The 24,551-nt window shown below is 42.9% G+C and overlaps 1 long non-coding RNA gene across 1 annotated transcript in view; it reads left to right on the top strand.

Moving 5' to 3' along the window:
* The window catches only part of LOC103691916 (uncharacterized), a 48,644-nt gene extending 24,707 nt beyond the window's left edge, over positions 1 to 23,937 (top strand). Inside the window, exon 4 of the long non-coding RNA XR_005502557.2 lies at positions 22,303 to 23,937. This is a non-coding gene — a long non-coding RNA (uncharacterized LOC103691916). The remainder of the gene's footprint in view (positions 1 to 22,302) is intronic.
* Positions 23,938 to 24,551: the final 614 nt, after the last annotated feature.

The raw sequence follows: 24,551 nt of genomic DNA, 5'->3' as shown, positions 1-24,551 counted from the left end.
CTTGGTCAGGGGGAGCTCATCTTTTCATTTACCCTCAGGATGAATTAGCATCTTAGGCAGAATAAATCTGGAGAAGGCCCAGGAGGTTTGCTGTAGTGTCTTGCATTTGCCTGGGACCGTGCTCACTTTAGAATTCACTGAGCAGGCCCATGGGACACTTATAGGAACAAACTTTGAGGTCTATATGACCCAAACTGCTGCCCATAGCTTTATCTTCTGGAGGCTCATTCTGATGCTGTATATTGGAGTCAGGTCAGCTGCCTTGGTCCATGCAGGGTACTGAAACCCTGACATTTTAGGCTTAGTTGCAGAGGAGACAAATCATATTTCAAGTACAGTGGATACTAATCCAAACAGGAGGGAGGCTCCACCCTTACGACCCAGTTGCCTCCCAAAGGCCCCACCTCCTAATACCATCACTTTGAGTAAAATCTGAACTAGCACAAGTCAGTGCTTAAATAAAGACACAAACAGACCATGTGTTGGCAGCATGTGTGGCCAACACTGTCACTTTACAAGGAAGGTAGTTCTAGGCAACTGTGTACCTGATAAGAGTTCTTATGCACCATGCTGAGTATCTTGGATGGGTGTTTTTGATTGTTGTATATTTGTAAGGCAGATGAATGGTCTAGATAATGGAACTAAGCATTAACGGGTTAAGACCTCAGCTTGAAGCATGGCAGAGGCAGGAAATCAAATGGGCTGTCTCTGGTTCCCAATGCCTATGATATTTGCACCATGTCAACACCTCTCCACTTCTCTCCTGCCTTGCTTACTCCACCTTCGCTGTGGGAAAGGACATCCATCCGACACATAACGATTCACTTTACTACAAAAAAACTCAACCTAGATGTGTACAAGTTGGTTGTCAAGTGTCTCATCTCTCCCTACTCAAGGCAGGGAGGGGAATGTGAGGCTTGCAGGACAAACCTTTGTGGAGGTTCTAGGTCAAATGATTTTCAACTACACCCTGGCCCTTCCTTGGCTTTCTCTGGGTAATTGTCATCAAGCTCAGGAGCAGGTCTCCGGGTGTGAATACACCCAGGGCTTGTCTTCCCTGTACATGTTGTCAAAGCACCATAATGAATTTGCAGGATCCTTATTTTACTGTGGGTGCCAGATTCCTAAACCATGGTAGACTGCATAGAGCTTAAGTTTACATCTGTTGAGCCAACTACAACTTCCTGTTTTTAACTTCTGGAGGCTTAAAAAGCCTAAACAAATGGAGGTTGTTTTGAAGCAGGAGTAAATATTCCCTTAGAGTATTTTGCACAAATAAGCTTCCTTCAAAATACACACATTTCAGAGGAAAGGGGCTCAGGGAAGCATATCCTGATCTGTCACTGAGTGGAAAATATAGCTGGCTTTTGTTTTCACCTCTCTCTCTCTCTCTCTCTCTCTCTCTCTCTCTCTCTCTCTCATTTATGCATACTGTGGGTAAAACTTGCTGTCAATCCTAGGACTCAGCCTGTTCTAGTTGTGAGCAGGGGAAAGCAACCTTGGATTGGGAAGATGAAGAATGGGCTGCTGACACCCCAGGGAAGGGAAGTTGCTGCTGTGGATACTGTCTGCCTCCATTTCGTGCCACCAGCCCTAGTTTCTGCTCCTCACAGGTGATATGACCAGCAGAGAAGCCCTAACAATGTCTGGAATGTAAGACTGCCTCAGGCTCGGCCTAACCACGAACAGAAGAGAAACTGCTGTGAGGCCATTGGAATACAATCAGATTTTAGAGGAAAGGGATTGGAGGATGAGTTGGATGACCAGGCTTGAGGATTTCTCACCTATGTAGTCATAGTGACCAATCGCCAGCTTGACATTCCACACTCCTGGAAGCAGGTACTAGACTCTAAGGTGTATGACCCATCCCTAGCCCCAGGAAGAGACCTCCTCCCTTCTACTTTGTCCGCTTTGAACAAATAGATGTGTTCCTAACTATTCAGTTCCTCACCACAGTCTCATCTGTGTACACTGCTTGTTCTACTTTGTGTGTTCTTTGAAAGCTTTAACCGGCCTCTCTCTTTTCCTTCCTTCATATGTTAAGGGCATGGATATCTATTTTGAACAGCACTGCAGCAAATCTTATTACAGCTGTTTGCTTGCTAGGTACTGGAAGTTAGGTCGAGGAGTTGTCAACAGTACTCCATCCATTCTGAACACATTCCACAAGTGCTATTCTTGATTTCTCCACCATCATCTCCACCATTTTAGAACAAGGAAACTGAGGCACATGAATCCAGTCAGGCAAGTGAGGCCTGGGGCAATGTAGCATTTTAGCATGCTTGTTATTTGTCCCACGAAATAATTTCAGTCTAGGGTCACAGTTGATCATCTTGCCCCCTAGCATACCTCAGCACAGAGCCTTAGGCAGAAGGGGCTGCTGTCTCTGGGTGAATTACATTGGGTTTCTGGGCTGTTTGTGGGATTGTCCATCCTGGCAGGGGTTGGGGGGGGGACAGGAAGGAGAAGAACAGAGTTTGATGAACTTTGAACTGATTTAAAATAAGATAGCTACATGTGTTGTCCCTGCAGGCACACAGGCAGGATATGTAGCCTTCACATGAAGCCCTATGCTGTCCTTGACTGCTGTCTCTTTTGTGGGGTGAAATTAGCCAAATTCAGAGCAAGGCAGGTTCATCCCAAGGCTCAGGAAATGGTAGGGCCCCAACAAACTCTGGTCCCACATAGAGGGAGAGAAGTCAGGGATCATATTGTAGGGTGTAATGACTTCAGTTTTTCTTTGTTGAATAGCCAAACTTGCAATTAGAAAATGACTTAGTGACCAAAGAATTGTTCTAGTGACTGCATGGTAGAACATCTAGATGCCGAGATAGGAGTGCTGTGAGTTAGAGACTAGCCTAAGTTACACAAAAACAGTCTGTCTCCAACAAAACAGACAAACCTTAGTAACTGAAGTAATTCATCATGCCACAGATGATTAATTATCTTGTGAGCAACTATCAGTACCTTCTCAGTTGCCAGGCACGGAGGGGAAGGAAGCCTATAACCCAGGAATCTTGATCTTTAAGCACTGTGGTATAGATGGGAGCCCAGAATGCTTACCACTTGAATGACTAGAAAGTGGGTAACAAGGTCACAAGCACTTGAAAGTGTGAACACAGGCGTCTCATAAGGCCAGGGCAGGGCTTAAAGGGAAGTGAATTTTACACAGCATTTCCTTTCTGTCAGAGTGATCCATGCATCTACTTTTCAGTCTTGTAGAGGGAAACAATGTGACCCTCTCAATACATCTTGCTGTGTATTATATTTTAAATGCAACGTTGGTTTTAGCCACATAGGAATGTGTTATGAGGCTTATAAATCATCACTGCAGTGCTCTAGACAGCATAGGTTTCTACAGTTCTGAGTTTGAACTGTTAGATAATCTTCTCCCAGGATAATATGGTTATAACTGCTCTCTTTGCCATTAGTTATTATTGTCAATCTCTTTCTCTGCCTAAATTATAAATTAAACTTCACCACAGAAGAATCTGTATAGCAAAAGATATAAGATCTAACATTTGGCACAGTCCCTAGTCTTAGACCTCAACTGAGGGTCTTAGACTGTTTCCCCTGTGAATAAGGAAGGACTAGTGGGTAGCTTGCTTCAAAGGAATCATGGAAAGAACTAAACTTACATAGACTATTTTAAACAGCTTATATGAATTTGCCCAAGTACTGAGCAAAGAGAAAATGAAAGTCTACTTAGATTTACATGTAATTTCCAAAATTACAAAACAATAGTTCGTAAGTCAAATTTAATATTTATGGGGAAATTGAGGCTTCTATTTTTGGCATACTTAATAAATGAGATATTAGTGTGAGGTGACAGGAGTTATTGATGGAGCCCCCACCCCAGAAGCTCTTTCAGGATCTACTCCATACCCTAGCTGTAGGGCTGCAGGTGGCTCAAAGTCTTCCAGAGAATTGCCCTGAGTCCATAAGGCTTGTAGGCCCAGGAACCCCTTAGACATGGGACATCCCACTAAGGTCATAACAGGTAGAACAGCTTCCAATCCTCATGGAGTCAGATGCAGCTGACTCCGGGAAGCTTCTTGCTGATTGTGTCTTCTGTACTTCCTCTGAGGTTTGGCCTCCTGACAGAGAAGTGCTATCTCAGCCTTGGGAAGCCCATGCAGGTCAGATTCACAGAGGCGCAGGTGAATGAGTTAATTTCCCTAGGTGACCCACTCTTTCTATCTCAGAATGGAGCCTCCTGGGTAGACATGTCACTTTGGTAATGCATTCCAGTCACATTTGTTACCTGTGACATTTTCACTAATAATTATATGGAAGCAGCTTTCACTGTTTCTCGGGATTCATTTTTTTCATATACCAAGTAAAAACAGTTTTGAGCAGTTTTCTGTTAATGACTTAGAGCTTCATTTATTTATTTGGTGATGATTAACCCAGTGCCTCGTGTATGTGCTCTACCACCAAACTGCCACTACCTGCCATATTGACTTAGAAATATAAGTTGGGACTCTAATTATCTGTTTCGTGACTTTCAAAGTATCAGCAGATTGTATAAAACGATGTGGAACTTAGAAAAGACCGTTAGGTCTTAGGTAATCTCTCTTAGATTGATTTATGTCTTTATCATCTCTATAGTTGTGCCCACAATTGTCTGTCCAGCACATTTTAACAATGCTCTCTGCTGCCAGCAGAGGGTGTCAGATCCTCTAGAACAGTGTTCCTCACCTTCCTAATGCTATAGTTCTTTAATACATTTCCTTGTGTTGTGGTGACTCCCCAACCATAAAACTATTTTGTTGCCCTTCATAACTGTAATTTTGCTATTGTTATGGATCGTAATGTAAATATCTGATATACAGGATATCTGATATATGACCCCTCTGAAAAGGTCATTTGACACCCCCCAAAGGGGTCATGACCTGCATTTGAGAACCATTGCTTTAGAATTAGGTTTACAGATGGTCGTGAGCTGACATGTGGTTGCTGGAAATCAAAGTTGGGTCCCCTCAAAGAGCAATCAGTTCTCTTAACCACTGAGCTGTTTCTCTAGCCCAATGTCTTAGCTTCTTAAATGCAGTGTGACATCAGTTGGAAAATACCTTTCCTTAGGCTGTTTGCGTCTACATTCACGAGCAGTGGTTTGTTATTGTTTCTTCTCTCATTAACCATGTGCAGTTGTTATTTAAAACTTTTGGGGGTTTTTCTGTTATGTGAAGTATGCTGGCCAGTCTAGTGGCCAACTGCCATATGTGAGTGGCTATTAAGTTTATCAAGTTCCATTAGCAAGTGCTAAGGCAGAGATTTTGAAGACTTTGCCCAAAACACCAGAATATAAAGTATCTCAGCAATTTTCATCTAAGGATGATAATATTTGGGGTATATTGAAAAAGATAAGATTTATTATAATGTTATAATCTAAAAATGCATATGTTGTCAATAGGAAACAACTCCTCTCTTCATAGTATGCCTTAATATAACTTCACTGGAAGCTGTAAAGGAACAGAGTGGGGTAGGAGTAAAGGGGTGATGTAGAGAGGACTATTTCTTCTGGGAACTGGCCCATGTCACATGCATGTTTGTATTTCAGGCCTGGATTTTAGGAAGATGAACATGATGAGAGTTGTCTCCATACGAGTGGAAAGCTTATCCAAAGCCTTGTCCTCAGGTCTCCAACCAGTGCTTGGAGGAGACCCAGGCCACCAACTGTAAGAAAACAGGAGGAGTCCGTACAGTGCCCAGCACACGGCAGCTTACTCTCCAGGACAGGCTCGACATGACATGCACACCAACTGGGTCTGTAGGATTCTTGCAGTGTGAAAGGGGAGCATGGTGACTTCATGACCTTGCTAGGCCAATTAGTCATCTTACTCTGAGAGAAGAATAAGCACAAGGGTGGAGAAAGCAAACAGACCATTGTTCCAGCTGCTCCTAGAACAAACAGATCATTTTATTCGACATTTATGGGGAACTATTAATCTCATCCTAGACAATCAAATAGCAAAGGATTGTCTATTTATCCTGACAGCAGGAATTCCAGGCTGATACCATCCTTTCATTACAAATGTCATCACTTCAGCTATCATGGACTTCCCTAGGCAGATAAATAAATAAACAGAAAAAGAATGAAATGAGAAACTGGTTCCTGCGGTGGTTGCAACTTTGATGTTTTCTACACTTTTCTCTATGTGCAAGGTCCTAGGTGTTGGTCATTATCTATCAGCTGGGTTGTCTTTAAAACAATCACACTCATTATTCCCCCACTCCCAAATCACTAGGACTAGGAGTTGGAATCTGGCTCTCACAGGTCATTTCACTGCCGAAAGTTCAGGGCTTGAGCTCAGGGCTTACCTCAAAGTGTAGAGGTATAACTTACCAATTTATTGGACTAATCTTGGATAACTGTGTAGTGGAGATTGTTTGTAGACCCTCAAAGAAGCCTATAAGACTTTTTGTCCAAAATCCCTGTACAAGCAAATAAAAAAGCCCTCCCAGGCAGTAACTGAATCAAGATACCACAGCCTGTTAAGGCACTTGCATATTATCTGAAAAAGACAACTTACCTATAATATGCATATCTTGACATTAAGCTTGAGTCACTTCGTAGCTTAGTACAAGATTGGGTTCCAGGTTTCAGTGGATGCCATGGTTGTGGTTGGGAACAGAGGGCTGGGAAACTCTGGGCATTGAGTACAGCAGGTGTCCTGATTCCCCTAGAGAGTGAAAGTTCCTAATCACAGCCTCTTTGAGGCTACACTTACACATGCATTGGCACTGAGGGAGGTGTGGAACAGAGAAAGGGAAGAGGATTACCAACGGAAAGAGCATGGGCTGTGGGCTCTGGAATGAGCTTTGCAATGAGGGAGGCTCTCAGAATATGAGAAGCAGCTTGCTATGGGAAATGTGGAGGGCAGCTCTCAAAATGGAGTCTGAAGCCTGGCTCAAGAATAATCTCAGTGGCTCTATTGGGGGGAAGAGAATGCTTTGACAGTGGAAGAGGAGGCTTAGGTTTGGATCAGAGGTCAGATCATAGGCATCCTTAGAGACCACGAAGAGTTTAGATCATAATATTAAGCAAATAGGAAAGACACGTGCAGCAGGGGTTAGGTGGGTGGGGCTTTGAGTAGAGGAATAACAGAATCTATGTAAAAGATCATTATGGATAATGGAGAACAAGGGATAAACTGTAAGAGGACAGATGAGACAGACAGAAAGAACGCACTGGATGGTTTCGTAAGTGGTCCTAGGGCTTGAGGAAGGCTTGGGCACGAAGGTGGAAGCAGTGTAGACAGACTCTTTTACTCAGAGTCAGCTTCGCCTCATGCCTGGTGTAGACTTCAGAGCCCCTGCTCACTCTAAGCTCCAAGACAATGGCTTAGAACCCCTTTTCCTTTACTAGTCTGGAGCTTTGTCCAGTACTGACAATCCTCCCCATTGGTCCAGTTCTTGACACTTGTTGTATAATTTTAAAACTCATTGAAATGTTTTCTTAGTTCAGACTGCTACAACAAATGACTACAGACTGGGTGGCTTAAGAAATATGTATTTCTGGGCTGGAGGGATGGCTCAGCTGTTAAAGGCTAGGCTCACAACCAAAAATATAAGAAATATGTATTTCTTACAGTCTGAGGCACTGAAAGACCAAGTTCAAGATATTGCCTGTTTCATTCTCTAGTGATATGAATTTATTTCCTTCTATATCTTTAAGTGACAGAAGGGCAAAGAGCTCTCTAAAATGTAGAGGCACTAATTCCTTTCATCAGGGACTGCTTTATGACCTAACCTCCCTGGTTATACTACCACAGCAGGGTTGGTGTTTAAAATAAAAATTTGAACAGTATACATCATTCCAATCCTGTACTCCATCCCATAATCATATTCCTAGTGCACAAAACAGTGTCCATTTTATTCCAAGAGCCCCTAAAAAATCTTAGCTCATTCTAGATTCTAAAGTACAGAATCCAACTTTTAATTTAAATATCATCTAAATAGGTTATGAATGAATCTCAAGGTTTGATTTGTCTGGAGATAAAGTTCTTCCTCATTGGAGAATGTGTCACACCAGATAATTTGAATGCTTCCAGACTACAGTAATGGGGTGGGCATAGGATATATGCTCACTTAGAAGGGAAGTTGGAGAAAAGACAGGAATGATGAATGGCGACCAAGAGTGCCTACACCTGCCAAGCGTATTGGCAACACATCTCCTGTGTAGTGAAGCCTGGAGAGTAATCCTCTGTGGCTTCATGTTTAACTTACAGATCCACCAGAGCTGTGGTCTTGACCCTCCAGCTCTGCTGAGCAAAGGTAGAAAGCCATGGCATTGGGCAAAGGTCACCTGACCTGCTGAAAATTAGTCAGTTGCCTCCCTTTTTAAAACCAAGGAGGCAACCCTGACGATCTCTGAATTTCCTGTGAGGTCAGTCTTTCCTTGTTTTGAAGAAAAGAACACTTTCAGTGCCAATAGCTCCATGAACTTGTCCTATAAAACCCTAGACATCAGATAACTTTGCTTCATCCCTTCATATTCTTGTTCAAACTGGCAGTTTTTCCTGCTAGGGTTGCTGATTTATGTCCATGGTTCACACCCATACTAACCTTATCAAAGGGTCAGTTGGCCACTCTCTCTGTGTTCTCTTCCAGCTCCATTTCTCTTTTTTTGAGGACATAAATAGCCTGAGACTTTCCAAAGATTGAAATGTCTGATTATCTCTTTGCTTAATAAGTTTGTCCTGGAGTTACTTTTTCCTTCTGGCCTTTGCTATAAGCAGCCAAGAGGAACTAAGGCACTCTTTCAACACTGCTTAGAAATTTCATCACCATCCTCTTCAAACCCACCTTTCATAGAACACAAGACCAGAAGTACAACCCTGTCACATCCACTCGCACTTCAATGAAACTGTGCCTTTCTTCCAGTTTCCAAAACACATTCCTCATTTCCATTTGAGACCTCACTGGAATTACCTTGATCATCTGTCCTTTGGTCAGTTGCTTGCTATTTTTCATTCTTTATTCATTTTAGATAGCATTTCATTCTATGGCCTTTTGCAGGCACTAACATTGTGACTAGTTTGGGTTCCCAAATGCAGAGGCCAGAGAATTGGGAGCATGTCCTACTATCATTCTGGTTTCATCTGTATTTCCACCAACATTCTGCTCAGTTACTTACATGATTTTTGAAAAAATAATGGAGTTCTCTGTAGCTCTTCTTTAAGAGATCTCACTAGAATTGATTCATTCTCCCTCAAACTCACTTCATTCTCCTAAACCTTGCCTTTTTCTACCATGTACCCAAAGCTCTTCTAACATCTTATTACCCAGTTCCAAAGACATTTCCACATTATTAGGTATTTCTCTCAGCAGCTTTTCCATTCATCAGAACTAATTCCTGGCATCATCATTTAAATGGACACATCTTTTCTTCTCATGGTCCTAGAAACCAGAATGCTCAAAATCAAGGTCCTGGCAAGAACACTATGTGCCAAAACCTCCCTGTTCTGAAAATCTTAATCTCCTCATGGAGTCTTCACATTGTGGAGAAAGAATAATTATTCTTTCCTAAGAGGATCTGCTTGGTTATTTACTCTTCCTATTGGAAATAAGGTGGCTTCTTTATTGAGGGGAGACATCAAGGACTTCAATGACTGACAAACACCCCAAGAGCCATGTAGAGGGTAGACATGTGCTGCTATCTGTCTGTCAAAAGTATAGCCAATGACAGGAACCAGATGTAGATATCTCCTGAGAGACACAGCTAGAATATGGCAAATACATAAGCAAATGACAGCAGCAAACCACTGAACTGAGAACGGGACCCCCGTTGAAGGAATTAGAGAAAGGACTGGAGGAGCTTGAAGGGACTTGAGATCCCATATGAACAACAATGCCAACCAACCAGTGGCTTCCAGGGAATAAGTCACTACCCAAGACATGGACTGACCCTGGACTCTCACCTCATAGGTAGCAATGAATATCCTAGTAAGATCACCAGTGGAAGGGGAAGCCCTTGGTCCTGCCAAGACTGAACCCCCAGTGAACATGATTGTTGGGGGGAGGGCAGTAATGGGGGCAGAATGGGGAGGGGAATACCTATAAAGAAGAGGAGGGGCTAGGGGGATGTTGACCTGGAAACTGGGAAAGGGAATAACAATTGAAATGTAAATAAGAAATACCCAATTTAATAAAGATGGAGGAAAAAAAAGTATAGCCAAGAGCAAGTAGGTGACTGCAAAGTACTTTGGTAGTTTGCCTAAGAATTTCTATGAGAAGATTTTCTACCTTTCATGGAAAATTGCATTATCATTGTAGTCTTTGGAAGCCTTGTGCCCTGGAAGGTAGCCAGTAACTCTAGAACTGTTCTTTTTGTGGTCAGGCCTCAGGCACCTTTTGGTGGAATGCAGAGGTTGGAACAGGTAGGCATGAGAAAGCTTACCTGAGGGCTAATCGCACTAGGGCCAACAGGAAAGGGACACAGCTTTTACTTCCTTTGCCTCCTTCATCAAATCACTGCCCATCGACAGCAGTCTTTTTGTTGCTTCATGTGAAATCATAAGTCTTCATAAATATGAGATTTTGAAGTTTTTATTGGTCAGACACAAACAGCATATCACTCATTGATACCCCCAGCCTGTTGCTATAGACAAGAGTGGAATGAAACATGAAACTCTCACATATAAAAATCAAGAACAGAAATAATAGAAAACACTAAGTATTGACTGTCAGTATACTCAAAATTATCATATTTTTCCAATGAGTCCTTTTAACCACCTTTGGGGTAGGTAATATTGTTACCTAAAGCCATTTTTCTATTCATCAAACTGAAGACTACAATGTGACAAGCATCACTCTGGTCAGCAGAATGTCTGTCCCCATGTTAGTCTAGACATACAGGACTCTGCAGCTTACAGTGACTAGGTCAGTTACAAAGGTTAGCGAATGAAAATAGTAACCTGGGGCTGCTAACAGGGCATAGGTGATGCAGTTGCTCCCTCAGTTTAGATTGGAAACTTGAAGTTCTTGCAAGTTTATATGCACTTCTCTCTGTGGATGTGGCTATTACTTGTTGAAACTCTTATTCATGTATGAGTTCTTTGTATTTCTTTTGACAAATACAGCAACATGGTAAGCCATCTTTCTTCATGCAATAACTTCTAATGACTATCTGATAGCAGTGGCTTGATGTACTGAGAAAGTGAGAACCCATTGTTCACAGCCTCTCTGGGTACACTGTACTGCCGTCTCCCAGCTTCCCTTCCTGTTCATACAATGCAGCTTCAGCTCTCCAGAGTCTGAAATCCCGAACCTCTGAAAAGGTATTTCAGAAACCAGTGGCCACTGGAGGAAACGATTCTCTGTGGAGAAGCTGAACTGTGTTGTGTTTATTAGGTGCTTATCAAACACGGTTGAGGCTCTGCAAATAGTGAGTGGGGGTCAGAACCCATATTGCGTGTGGCAGAGGGATCTGGTTTTGTTTTGGCGAGATGAATTGTTCTTTGAAGCCATGGGCTTGCTGGAGGCAGCCATGCTTGCAGCATCTCCAGTGCCTTCTAGAGTTTGGCTCTGAGCTCTGGCTTCAGGTCATGGTGGTTAGAGTTGAGCTAAAGGTTTGCATTCATACCATGCTCCAGGGATCATGCAGGGGCTGCTAGTAAAGACCCTTCTTTAGACAAGCTCTATGCCTGGTGGGATAGGATATGTTATAGGTTTTCAGAGACATAGATCTCTATACAGCAGTGACATATTTTCTTGTCTTTGTTGCAAATCATGGCAGGGGGACCTGGTCATGTGGGATCCAACACTCTTCCTAGAGGGGTGGAGGCTGAAGTATGCTCATGTTTGAGCTACTTCTTCGGAACTTTCCTCATTTTACAGCTGAGATAACTCAAGGTCAGAAATTAATGGCCAAACTGAACCCAGAATCAGGCCTCTTGGTATGGTCTGAGCTGTCTGCCACACTATAAGCTTGCCTTCCAGCAATCCTGCACCCTGGTTGAAGGTAGTGGGGCAACATGGGGGTTGTATTAGTGTGTATTAGTGTTCCTTTCCTCTAGAATGTCTCCATTCAGGCATGAATCCCTTTGCACAGGCCAACTCTATCGGGGGAAGATGAAAGGAAGCAGGCCAATTGGCAGAATGAATAGAAAGAGGCTCAAAGACAGGGACTCTGACATATTTTCTTGAGGCACGTCTGGGTTGCCAGACCCTGAATGTCTCCTCTTCAACTGAATGAACAGTACCAAGAGTCTGACCAGTGCAGACTGTAGAATCAGAAGGACCTTGAACAGGGTGGCAGCTGGGCCATGAATTTTTAATGTTTTCCTACAAGGTGAAAAGGATGTTTCAGAGAATAACTAAAGTTTCTAAGCATCTGTGACACAGTGGTCATTTCTATAAAAAGAAACAGAACCGTGGCTGTAAAAGAGCTGGCTACTTAATGAGGGAAGTTTGTCAGCACAGAAAAATGCATTTATGAGTGTTTGTGCTCAGGCTTGACTCTTTTAAAGCCTTTGGAGCCCAGAAGACCATCTACCAGGACAAGTGTCCTTGTTTGGGAAGCCATGGGAGAGCAAGGGTATAGGGCAATCTTAGGCCACTGCTCCTTGTTCTGCAGTGGCATCTCTCATATTTGAATGTCATGTTAATCCCCAAGAAATCATGTTAAGATATATAGATTTGCATTCCTGAAGTCTAACTCAAGGCCCAGGAGAGATCATGAATTTTGACAAACTGACAAGTGTCCTCGTCTAAGAGTAAAAGGCTCTAGAGCAGTGGTTCTCAATGTGTGGGTCACACCCCCTTTGGGGGTGGAATGACCTTTTCACAAAGATTTCATATCAGATATTTATATTATGATTCACAAAAATAGCAAAATTACAGTTATGAAATAGTAACAAAAATAATTTTGTGTCCTGGAGTCACTACAACATGGGGAATTGAATTAGAGGGTCGCCGCATTAGGAAGGTTGAGAACCACTGCTCTAGAGAATGCTCATAGATATGGAGGACAAGAGGTTGAAATGTGTTTTGTAGGTAGGTCTTAGTGCTGAAGGAAATAAGGCTCTGTTTGATAGCTTAAGAGTCAAGTGCAACCCAAGCCTGGATCCCTTGGAGAGGAAGGGAGGAACATTGACATAGTAATGCTATAGCAAAAACCTCAGCTTGGACCACTTTCTCTTTGAAATCAGAATTGAATCAAACAGGGATCGTTTGGGACTCAAAGAAATAGAATTTCATTGGGAAAGTCTATGGTACTGTAACCGGAAGGGAAACCAGTGCAGGAAAGAAAAGTCAGAGACATGAGGACTGCAATATTTTGTTACCATGATAGAATAATTTGACAGCACATCTTTTTTTTTTTTTATTAACTTGAGTATTTCTTATATACATTTCGAGTGTTATTCCCTTTCCCGGTTTCCGCAAACATCCCCCTCCCCCCTCCCCTTCCTTATGGGTGTTCCCCTCCCAACCCTCCCCCCATTGCCGCCCTCCCCCCATAGACTAGTTCACTGGGGGTTCAGTCTTAGCAGGACCCAGGGCTTCCCCTTCCACTGGTGCTCTTACTAGGATATTCATTGCTACCTATGGGGTCAGAGTCCAGGGTCAGTCCATGTATAGTCTTTAGGTAGTGGCTTAGTCCCTGGAAGCTCTGGTTGCTTGGCATTGTGACAGCACATCTTAAGAGACAAAATTAATTCTGATGGACAAGAATCAGTGAGGGAAGAAGGGACTGGAGGCTAGATTTATCCTTCTAAAATGTGCCTCTTTGACCTATTTCCTCCAGCCAGAGATCACCTCCTAAAGTTCCTATAACTTCCCAAAGTTGTGTCACCAACTAGAGATCAAGCTTTCAACATAGAAACCCACAGGGAACTTTCATGTTCAAATCATAACAGCAAATATCTCTGAGATAAAATGAACAGAAAGGAAATTTGTTTGAAAGAGAGGAGTGTGCGTGGCTACAAATAACTGTTATGGGAAGTGCGATGAACAGCTGACCAGGTAGGACAGTTGACGAGAAACAGACAGTGCCCCTTTCCTGTTCCCTCTCCACTTCCTTAGCCCTTTCTCTTTCCCTGAGAGTGGTTGTGCGAGACAACTGGTGTCATCCAGACACAGCATTTGTCAGGCAATTTCTTTGGATCAGTTAGAGAATCAGTTCAGCTGAGCATAGATAAGGCAAAGAAAGAGAACTGGGAGATAAATGAGCTTGCCAAAGAGAGGGGCTGTCCGATGTCTTCTCCAAGTACATGGGGGCACAGTTTTATACACTAAGCTGCTTTTAGGAAATTAACAATGTGGGTATTTCTTATTTGTGACTCTTTAACAGGAGCTCAGGCTCTGCACCCTTCATGAACCCAACATATGGGCACCAGCTTTGTAATTTTTTTTCATGTTCAAAAAATTAAAAACAAGACTCAGAGAATGAACATCAAATGTCTTATTAGCTCATTAGTAAGAACTCAGTAGGAAGGAAAAGCAGAGAGGGGCTGAGTTACACACACACACACAAACACACACACAATCTTGAAGCTGATTATGGTGACACCTACCCATTATTCCAATTCTTCGAGGCTGAGGCAGGAGGATCACTATAAATTAGCAGCAAGCCTGGCCTACAAAATGAGATCCTGTCTCAAAACACTAAACCAATCCAAACCCAAAACAGCTTCAGTTTGATGGCAGAGACACTACTGGCTAATATCATGCAGGGCAATAAACATAATATTGTGGATTATTTCCCTAAAAGACATAAATTATACATGCCTTCACTAGAGTCCTCCAGAATATCACACAGTCCCCATGGCCCCCTAAATAATAGTTTAATGGCAGATCACACAGGTGCATTCCTCTAGGTAATTAAATGGTTTCTGAGCAGTCTGTCTAAAAATTGCCCATTATGGAAGTAATGGCCTTATTTTAAATGGCCTTTTATAATACACCTCAGATTTCTATACCAGAAAGCCTGCTTGTGAGCTGACCAGGAGAAAGCATATCAGCCAGAGCTGCATCTCCTGGGAACATCCAGGCTCTTCGTGACTGGCAACTGGCAGCAAGAGTGTGGCAAGAATGATGTGTTGTTGTTTGGCCCTCTGAATTTTCCACAAGGACAATTTAGGAAACTTTAAAGTAGTAAGGGGTTGAGAAGGGAGTGTGCTCCTGACAGAGAGCAAAAACACTTTAATAAGCTTCAAAACAAAAATATTTTTCTGATGGCTGAACAATGCACGCTACCAGCGGTCTAATGAGTTAAGATTCTGCTGCAAAGTGCAGCCAAAAGAAGTTATTATTAGTTCTCCCATGACCCAGAAGCCCTTGTTTGCTCACTCAGATGGGGCCACACTTCCTAAAACCATCAAAGCCTGCTTTAATTAGTCTGTTAATAGAAACGTATTGTGAGCCCAGGTACTCCCTATGGTCAGTTTTTGCCTCCAATCTCCGTTAATTCATAAGTATCACAGTAGCTGGAGGAACACGGTGATTTTGTTAATAAAAATAAGCTAGCTGACTTACCAAGTGCGAACAATCAAATTGAAAAACAGGAATCATTTGGTGATCTTTCCAGCTCAAATGTGAATAACATTATGGTGTTTATTCTCAGCAAACCCTTCGGTGTTGTATACACTTGGTTATTTCTGGAAGAGGTCTTTGGGGGATTGGTATGAGATATTTGGGCTTCCTGCTCTGAGTTCAGCATTTCAGTGGGTATGGAGGATGTACAAAGAGGTGTATATGTGAGGCAAAGGGGATTAGAAAGTGAGGGTTCTGCCTGGGAGAGTTGAGAATGTACCCAGTTTGAGAGAGGAAGTAATCCTCAGCTTCCTTTCTTGTGTATTCATCCCTCCCTGTGGCCCCGTTCTTCCTTGCTGCACTTATTCCCCTATGAAATCAAGTATATTTTGTGTTTGGCTTATTTCTCTCCATCCCTACCCAGCTGATATTAGGGTTCCCAATCTGAGGTAGATGCTGTGTTTGGTCCTTGATGCTATAGTTCATGTAATTTCTAGATAGCACAAAAGATGGTGGGGTTTACTGATACTGATTAGATGGATAAACTGGAATTCTGGGAGATGAAATGACAGTCACCTGTGGTGGTGACATGGCTCATAAGAAATACAGTAGGATTTGAAGATGTCTGACCTCAAAGATCATGCTCGCTAGGAACATAATGACACAGAGTCACATTTCCATCAGTTGGGACAGTGATCATTAAGAGTTATGCCTATTCCAGTGTTCATTTCCTACCCATTCCTGAAGGATGCTTACTTTCCCCAGGATATCTGGTAGATTTTGAAGGCCCCATCACTTATGCTTGTCAGTCTGCCAGGTCCTACCAGTTGTCATTGCTTCCTGCCAGGTTACAGCTGCCTACCAGGAATTTAATGCTTCAGCTTCAGGATGCTTGTGGCATCTTCTGTCTTGGCTCAGCCTACTGTGCTCTTGGTCTCCATTGGACGTCATTCTCTCTTCTTCTCGCTGTCCCTTCCTACCTTCTCCACCCCTGGAAGGGACCTTCCCCCTCCCATGTTGTTTACCTTGGGAGACTAGGCCTCAGTCTGTTTTCTCCACCCTTATGACTTAATCAATCTGCTCCCTATGCAGATGTCATTTGTCCCCTCCAAAGCTCAAACTGAGAACTGGTCATCAGTATAATAGTAGAGAGATGACAGGACCCTAAGATAGTGATTAGGTTATGGTGATCTACCATTTTGAAGGAATTAGTGTTATTCTTCCTTCCAGGACTAGGGAGCTGGGTTGATTCTAGAGGAAGTTCATGAGGTCTTACTCACGAGACTTGATTACTCACCAAGACAGAAGCTTGTTCAAAAAGCCATGCGCCTCTCTTGTGTGCTCTCTTTTTCACACACTTTATGTCCTTCTGCTTTTCTGCTATGCTATGGTACAGTGTGAGGCCTTTGCTAAATAAAGCTGTCCAGTTTTAGAATCCCAGATGTACAAAATTACCTAAACAAATCTCCTTCTTCAATAAATCACACAGTCTCAAGTGGTCTGCTATAGCAATGACAGTACAAGGCAGTGCCTTTTCCACTGTATCTCTTCTCTGTTGACTTAAATGAAGCTCAGACTTAGGTCCTTGGACATGCGGGCTGGGAGTGGGGTCGATCGACCAAGCCTGTACCATTGTAGAATCCTGAAGAATGGAGACCACTTGCCTCATGTGGGGTCAGTGGCTTGGGTTATTGGATTCATACAACATAGATGTTCTGCCCAAAGGAAAGCCACTTCAGCCACAAGTACTCCTGACTCTTTAGACAGCTCACATAGCTATAGTGCAAGGCAGAGGCCTTTCATCATTCATGCCCGATGAGTTTTAGTGGTCCCTGCCACAGGGTGGCTGTGCCAGGACCCAAATCCTCCAGCCTCAAGCAGGTCTGTAGTGACAATATTTTGAACACCAAAAATTTGATGGGCCATATGCCCTGTTGTATCCATGATGGCTGAGCACCAGTCCTCCTTAGCCTGGTACCTTGCATCACTAACTACCACATGTGTATGGAGCGGCAGAGGGAACAAGACAGAGATGACTGAACTGTACTCTTCTTGGTCTATTTTCACTGGGCCTAGTGTTGAGGCATTAATTTCAATATACTTTATATTTTTTAAATGATTCTGCTCAATTTTGCAGTGAACCTAAACTTGCTTTGTAAAATAAAGTTTATAAAAATCAAAGTAAGCAGATTTGACATAGATTATGAATTAAAATGAAATGAACAAATCATTGCTTTGTTTCCCTGCAGTCCAGTCAGGGTTTATTACATGGCTGCAAGTTCCTTGCCAACAAATACAAACAAAGTAAAATATTAATCTGTTCATCAGTAGCCATGCAATCAGGGGCTCACTTCGACCTTGGGGCTGAGTCCTAGGACTGCAAAAATATTGTATATTCACAAGAACAAACATCTTCCCATGGGTTTCTGATTTAATTGCAGAGTGACCTGAAATCACATGGCTCCTGTCCTTTGGACTCTGCACTGTCAAATTTATTAAAGTTCTTGGCTGAAAACAAGAAGTGGAAAAGGTGCTTCTTGTGTTCCAGAAGCTTTGTGAGGAACCTCAGATATCTCTCTGCTATTCCACTACCCATGGACATTACTAGAGTTGTTATAGAGTCTAAGCCTATCAGTCCCAACAAGCTAGGGCTGGCCACCTTCCTCCTATATACCAACCAAAGAGGCATATCATGCATCCATTTACGCCTTGGCGCTTCGTGACAAAATTGTGGTCTGGACTGTCTTGTGTCATGTGAAGGTTGAACTCCATTCTTTTGCATCTGAACAAGCAGGTTTCCTATCACCATCGTTGAGAAGTCTGTCTCTCATCACATCAAATGTCTTGGCATCCCAGAGGTCTGGAACCTCTTCCCCTGCATCTCTATCCCACATGTAGAATCTTCAGTGGTTCAGATGCAAGAGGGTCTCACTAAGACCCAGGTTTTCCTGGTTGAGATCCCAGGTCAGTGCTGAGCTTGCTGTCTGGCCTCAGTCAAGCCTTTGGGGAGACCTTGCTTCTTCATCTGAATATTGAAACACTTGAATCCAAGCAGTGAGTTTTCAGATGAAACGCTCTTAATGTGTAGAAATGAACTGCTTGCATGAACATTCTAGGAGAATGTCCTAGAGTTCTCTGTTTCTAATTCTCTGACCTTCCTGCCTCCTATACCATCCATTCAGGCACTCTCTATGACTCCATGGAAATGTCTCCACTCCTGGTATGCCAGTCTCTGTTGACTCTGATATTTGGATATTTCATTCCCTCCTCTGTAAAAGCAAAAAAGGACTAAGTTCAGTTGTTTCCAAAGATTGGCTGATGCCTGTCATTCAGCACCAAAATATAGCACCGAATGGCTGCTACATTTTAGGAGGCAAGCAGGCTGTGTAGTTTCCTCTCCAAGAATTGAGGTGTGGGTGATCCATTCCCCATGGTTTCTGAGCATTGTACTGCCTCCTGCTGGTATTATGGGGAATTGTTTTCATGCTGTAACATCTGTGAGAGGGTACCTGGCCTCCTTCCCCTTATCATTAGATATAGTTCCAAATTTCTTTTATAAAAAACATTTATAACAACATAAATTTTAATATTCAAAGAACTTTCTAATTAATACAAAGATATACTAAAATAATGTAGACATATGACAAAACTTACAACCAACTCTATACACTAAAAAAAGGAATGTTTAAATAACTGACCAGTATTAAAACATAGTTTTAAATGAACAAAAACTATTTAGATGTATTCTAATCCCATCTACACTCATCAATTTAAAAGAGAACATCAAAATACAGAGTGATTATGAAGACAAATGCACATGGTGTCGGTAGAGCATTTCTAATTTTACCACAATAACATTGAACAAATGATAGTTCCAAATTCTAAACTTTTATAATTATAAATAAAACAGTGATGTGTCATTTTTGGACATACATATTTATGTTGAACTCTTTCTTTCCTTAGATTAAATTTTTAGAATTAGAAGGTAAAATGTATTTACAGGCCCTTCCCCATTGGCCCTCAAGAAAGATAGCCAGATTCAGTTCTACATGAAACTGGCCATCAGTTGTTCTGCTTAGGAGCCCTGGGGCCATTCTTCACACCACTTGAATGCTTAAGAAGGTTAATGTTTTGTGCTAATTCTCAAGATGGGGGTGATGTGCCCCCAAGAGGAAATGCAAAAGGTACTAAATAGTACAGCTATCACATACACAGACCTGGCAAGAGGTCATCATATTCTGTGCAGGATCATTGGGGGAATTACTGCGTTTTGGTCAGGTGGCTAAAGATGGGAATGAAAGAGAGCTCCAGTCCCTGCAGCTTTTTACTTTGATTTCCATGGGAAAGAAAAGATAGTATCATACTTTAGGGTGGGTGTGATGCCTACTTTGGGGAGGGTGTTGTTTGAGCACAGTGGTCATCTTCAATTGTCTGACATTGACACCAGAATGATTAAAACAGAAAATAATAGAATTCTCAGAGGTGAAGGAAGGTAGCATGGGCTCAAGCCAGTTAGAAAGGGATGATCCTTGATTAATTGGTTTGTATGCCAAAAATATTCTCTGGGTACAGTTTCCCATTGGTTAATCACAGCATTAGCCTGAGGCTTTTTTATTGTTGTTTTTGTTTCATTTAAGTTGTCAAATAGCTCACTACACAGAAAACAAACATAAAGCCACAAATAGGTTAGACGAACCTAGTGAGCTTTGTTCTTATGGCTGAACTGAAAATTGCAGAGTCTAGCTACCGTGCCCCTCAAAGGGGTGATGAACTCTCCATCATTGGTGACTCCTTCTTCAAATCTGGCTCACCTTGAGCTTATGGAGTAGGACTCTGTAGCATTTGAGTTTTCATCAAAGTCTCTGGAGCAGTTAAGGGGAAAGCACTCCTCCCCTACTCTCACCTTAGCTCTAGATCGGTAACTGCAATCTCCTGCTGGTCAGAGGTGCTGCATTCCATGGCCTTAGGATCTTTGAGGAGCAGCAATGGAGGAGGAGAGTGTAGGAATGTGTGGTGTGTTGGACTGGTCACCAAGACATTTCTTTGCCCACATTGTCATTTCAACAGCTCCTTCCATGAGTGTAATGGTTTAGAAAATACTCCATGGTGTCAGAGGACCTTCTTTGTACTGTGGCAGGAACCGGATGGACAATATCAGTCACGACATCTTAGGAAACCTCTGTCAGAGATATTAGACTCTTTTACTGTCCTACAAAGACAGAAGCAGGCTTGTGGAATCAAACATCATAGCATGAAGAGCCCATGTGGGAGCTAGTTTAGTTCAGGGGTTGGTATACAGACTCCAACAATAGGAGCCATAATCATAGTAACAAGAACAAACTATAGCTAGTAAGTACTCGTGGTGTCAAACACTATTGGCAGTCTTCTTTGAACATTAAAGGGTCTGTAGGGGGTCACTTCAAGTTATGTTAAACAGCCTGAAACTCACATGCATTTATAGAAATGATAGGCAGGACAAGTGACAGTTCCAGGACAGTTAAGGAAAATATATATAGAGAAGTTCTGTCATTCGCCCCAAAAATCCTATGCCAGATTCAAAGGCAAACAGGACTTAGGGTTAGGCTGCTTTTGCTTAACCCTACCCCAGCATCCCTCCATGTTATGCATTACTTTTTTCCAAGGCCTAGAACTCATTTACTTAAGGTGTTTGCTGGGATTATAGAAGCTACAAGAGTTATTGATCACATGTGACTGGAGGTTGCATAATTTAAATCCTTCCCATGTGAGGACTCATCCCAGGGTAAAGGACTTAACTACCTGAGGATAGAGAGGGTCCTTAAATATCTTTAAGCCATAGATTAAAAAATCACCCTGTTTCCTTGCATCCTAACTGACCCTTCATCTAAAAATACCCACAAAATCCCTTTCCATAGGAATAAAAAACTTTGTGATTGAGACATATACGTAGAGTCTCATCTTACAGCACCTCATCCATCCTGAATCCTTTCCAATACCCACCTCTCTTTCACTCATTTTTTATTGTTTTTTTTTATATTGAACAGCTCAGAAAACAACCTATAACTCCATTTCCAGAGGATCCAATGGTCTCCTTTGACCTTCACAGGTGCCAGGCATGTCTGTGGTATTCATATGCATTCAGTCAACACTCATACATGAAATTAAAAAATAAAGAAAAAAGAAAATCAAAAGTAAATTTCTTTTTATAAAAAGTGCCTTTTCTCTATGCAATCTACTTCCGTGATAGTTTAACCCAGGCCACTTTAAAGGTGCGCAGCAGTCGACTAGCCTACTGCTGGACAACTTCACGTGAACCTGATCTTATGATAAGGTGTTGAACCCCTGTTGGAACTTACTGTGTACTCTGCTGAAGGTAAAACACTAGAACGATTGTATGGGGATGCTATTGTACCATAATAAAGTAGAAACATTACATGGTGAACTGGGAAAGACCTACACCCTGTCTGGAGAGGGAAATTATGCCCCGTTGGGTTCTTATGATGCTGCTTCTGTGGGAAGAGGTTTGTCTGTGCCTGCAACAGCCCAGTGTGTGATGGGTGCTTAGTTCCAGCCTAACCTTCCTAAGTGTGCTTCAAGAATCACCTTTTAGTAATTAACTGGAGATGCAAATGTAAAGATGGAGTTGAGGTCTCAAGTGCTTGCTGAGGACCTATAAGGTGCAGTGGGGCCATGCCTGTGTCCTTGGATTCCAGAGGGGAGGGGTGAGCAAATCACATCCTAGCCTGAACTTCACATAACTGTAGGGCCTTAGGCAAGTAACCGCTACTATTCCTTAGTCTTCTTCTCCCCTGTGAAATAGTTTCTGCTTTCTTCGTCATCCAGGGTGGCCCCAGGAACCCCTCTGAAGAAGACATCAACAGCTGAGGAAGCAGTGCTGTCATATCTCAGCTTCCTTGGTGGTCCAGCACTCTAACATGTTTTAAAAAGCCAGAAGCCCTTGAATCCTCCCACAGGCCACCTGCTGTGGCAAAACTAAGCAAACAAACAAATAAAGCTTGCAATAAGCCCAATACCGAGAGTTTAAATTCCAGACTTAATATCTATTAGCTTTACAACTAATCTCACTAACTTCAAGCAACTCCCTTTCCCATATGAATGATGGGATGGGACCACTTACCACAGAGTTCCAATCTATGTACCTGGGCAGATCATGGGTACTTGATAATGTGGTTACCAACATTAGAAGAGGCACAGTGGCCACTGAAGATGAGTGGATGAAGGATGGTGTTGTGAAGGACAGTTGGGGAAATCTTACTGAGTCCATGGTTGGAGCTTGATAAAACTGTCAGTTATCCAAAGGAAGGCTTCTGGAAATGAGAGTAGACCTTCAAGCAACACATCTTCTGCCACATGGCACAGGATGCAAGGAGGCTCATTGCCAACAGATCTTTGCTGCAGAGGGTCTTCTGATGCTGCAAGGACAACTAAAGGCAGAGGGATGGGAAGGCTGTATGAAGGAGAGGCACAACATGTCACACTTGCCCTTGGAGATATCAGAGATTGGTAGTAACCCTTCTGATGCTGGATTGGATCCTGCCTGCATGTGTGCCTGGCTCCAGGTAGAAGCCTATATTCTGTATATTCTAATATATATGTACTCATCCAGCACCACTGTTAGGTAAGTTCTATCCTATCTTCTGTGTACAGTTGCCCCTGTATTTTTAGTCAAATTGGGGAGGGCACATTGCTCTGGGACCCTTACCTCAGGAAGAAGGAGACTGGTCACAACTTAGGATCAGCACCAGGGAGGTCTCAGTGCTTCAGGAAGGGTCTGTTCCAGGGTCCCTGGGGTCTCCTGGGTGGCTTTCTGCTCTTTAGTCCTCCAACCTCCACCCAGTGTAGCAACGGAGCTACAGTGCACAGTGTGTGGTCCAGGATCTGGAAAGAGGCTAAGGGAGGGGACTGGACTGCAAGAGGTTACTCCAGTTCACTCCTGACACTCATGCACAGTCTACTCAGCAGATGCTATAGTCCTGATTCCTTTATTGACTTCTGCTATGTCTCTCTGATCCCTTGGAAGGGTTTGTCCAGGCAGCTGCCAGCACACAGGATGAGACTCAGGGGACTCATCCCAGAGACACCCACATGCAGTTCAATCTAGAAGAAAAGGGCAGCAGCTGAATAACAAGCAGCAGCCTATTCTGGGATTCTTCCAGATCCTGTCACAATTTTCATGGGCCTAAGTTCCGGTGACCTGTGACAGAGGCTCTGAATTTATACTTTTCCATGTTCCAGGAGGTACCCTGTATCCCTCCCTGGGACTCTTTGCTCAGTTGTTCTGTTCTTTGTGCTGGAGAGAAATGACGAAGAGATCTTCGGTCTTGTAATGGCAAGTAGTCTGTCCCTAATAACTACTCCACAGTTTTTGTTCATGACATAAGGCATGGCCCACATTAAATAGTACTTCTTTCAGGGCTGAGGACTGCTCCCCTCATTGTTATTTGCCCTCAGAGCCCTGGCCACAGGTGGGTTGGTACTGGAAGAGTTGGCAGTGGAGCTGGGTTTTGAGAGATGAATGGTAGTCTCCTGTGTGGAGTGAGCATGGGAATGGAAATCATACACAGTTTGCTCAATGACGTGAGTCAGCTTAGTATGTTTAGTGAAGGTGGCATCAGCCTGTATGAAGAATGCCCAGAAGGATGCTGCCCAACATCTCCAAGCACGGCTTATTCAATTCACTGTCAGATACCCACCCATGTCTGCCTAGTCACCTCAGGTCTTCCTGGCCAGCCCCCGCTAACCCACGACATTCTCAGCATCCCTGCCTCTCCTGGCCAGGTGAACTTACTCATTAACAGCATTAAATCACACCTGCACTCCAAGCTGTGGCTTCTCAAGCAGAGAAACCTTGCTGGAGGCCAAGACCTCTCTTCTTGTAGGCTAGTTATTCTGACTCTCACCCTCCTCCCATTGAGATGGGTTTGCTGAGACCCACTGCCAACTGAGGAAATGAGACTCAACAACAATAATGTGTTTAAAACCAATAGCAAGGGAGCAGAAAATACAATCTGATTTTTGGGAAAAGCATGTTTCTTCATAATAAATATCCATAGGGATTATAGTGTCAAGAA

Source organism: Rattus norvegicus, chromosome 3, assembly GCF_036323735.1.
Source record: "Rattus norvegicus strain BN/NHsdMcwi chromosome 3, GRCr8, whole genome shotgun sequence".
In the NCBI taxonomy this organism is placed as follows: Eukaryota; Metazoa; Chordata; class Mammalia; order Rodentia; family Muridae; genus Rattus; species Rattus norvegicus.
This window is presented reverse-complemented; position numbering and strand designations above follow the sequence as displayed.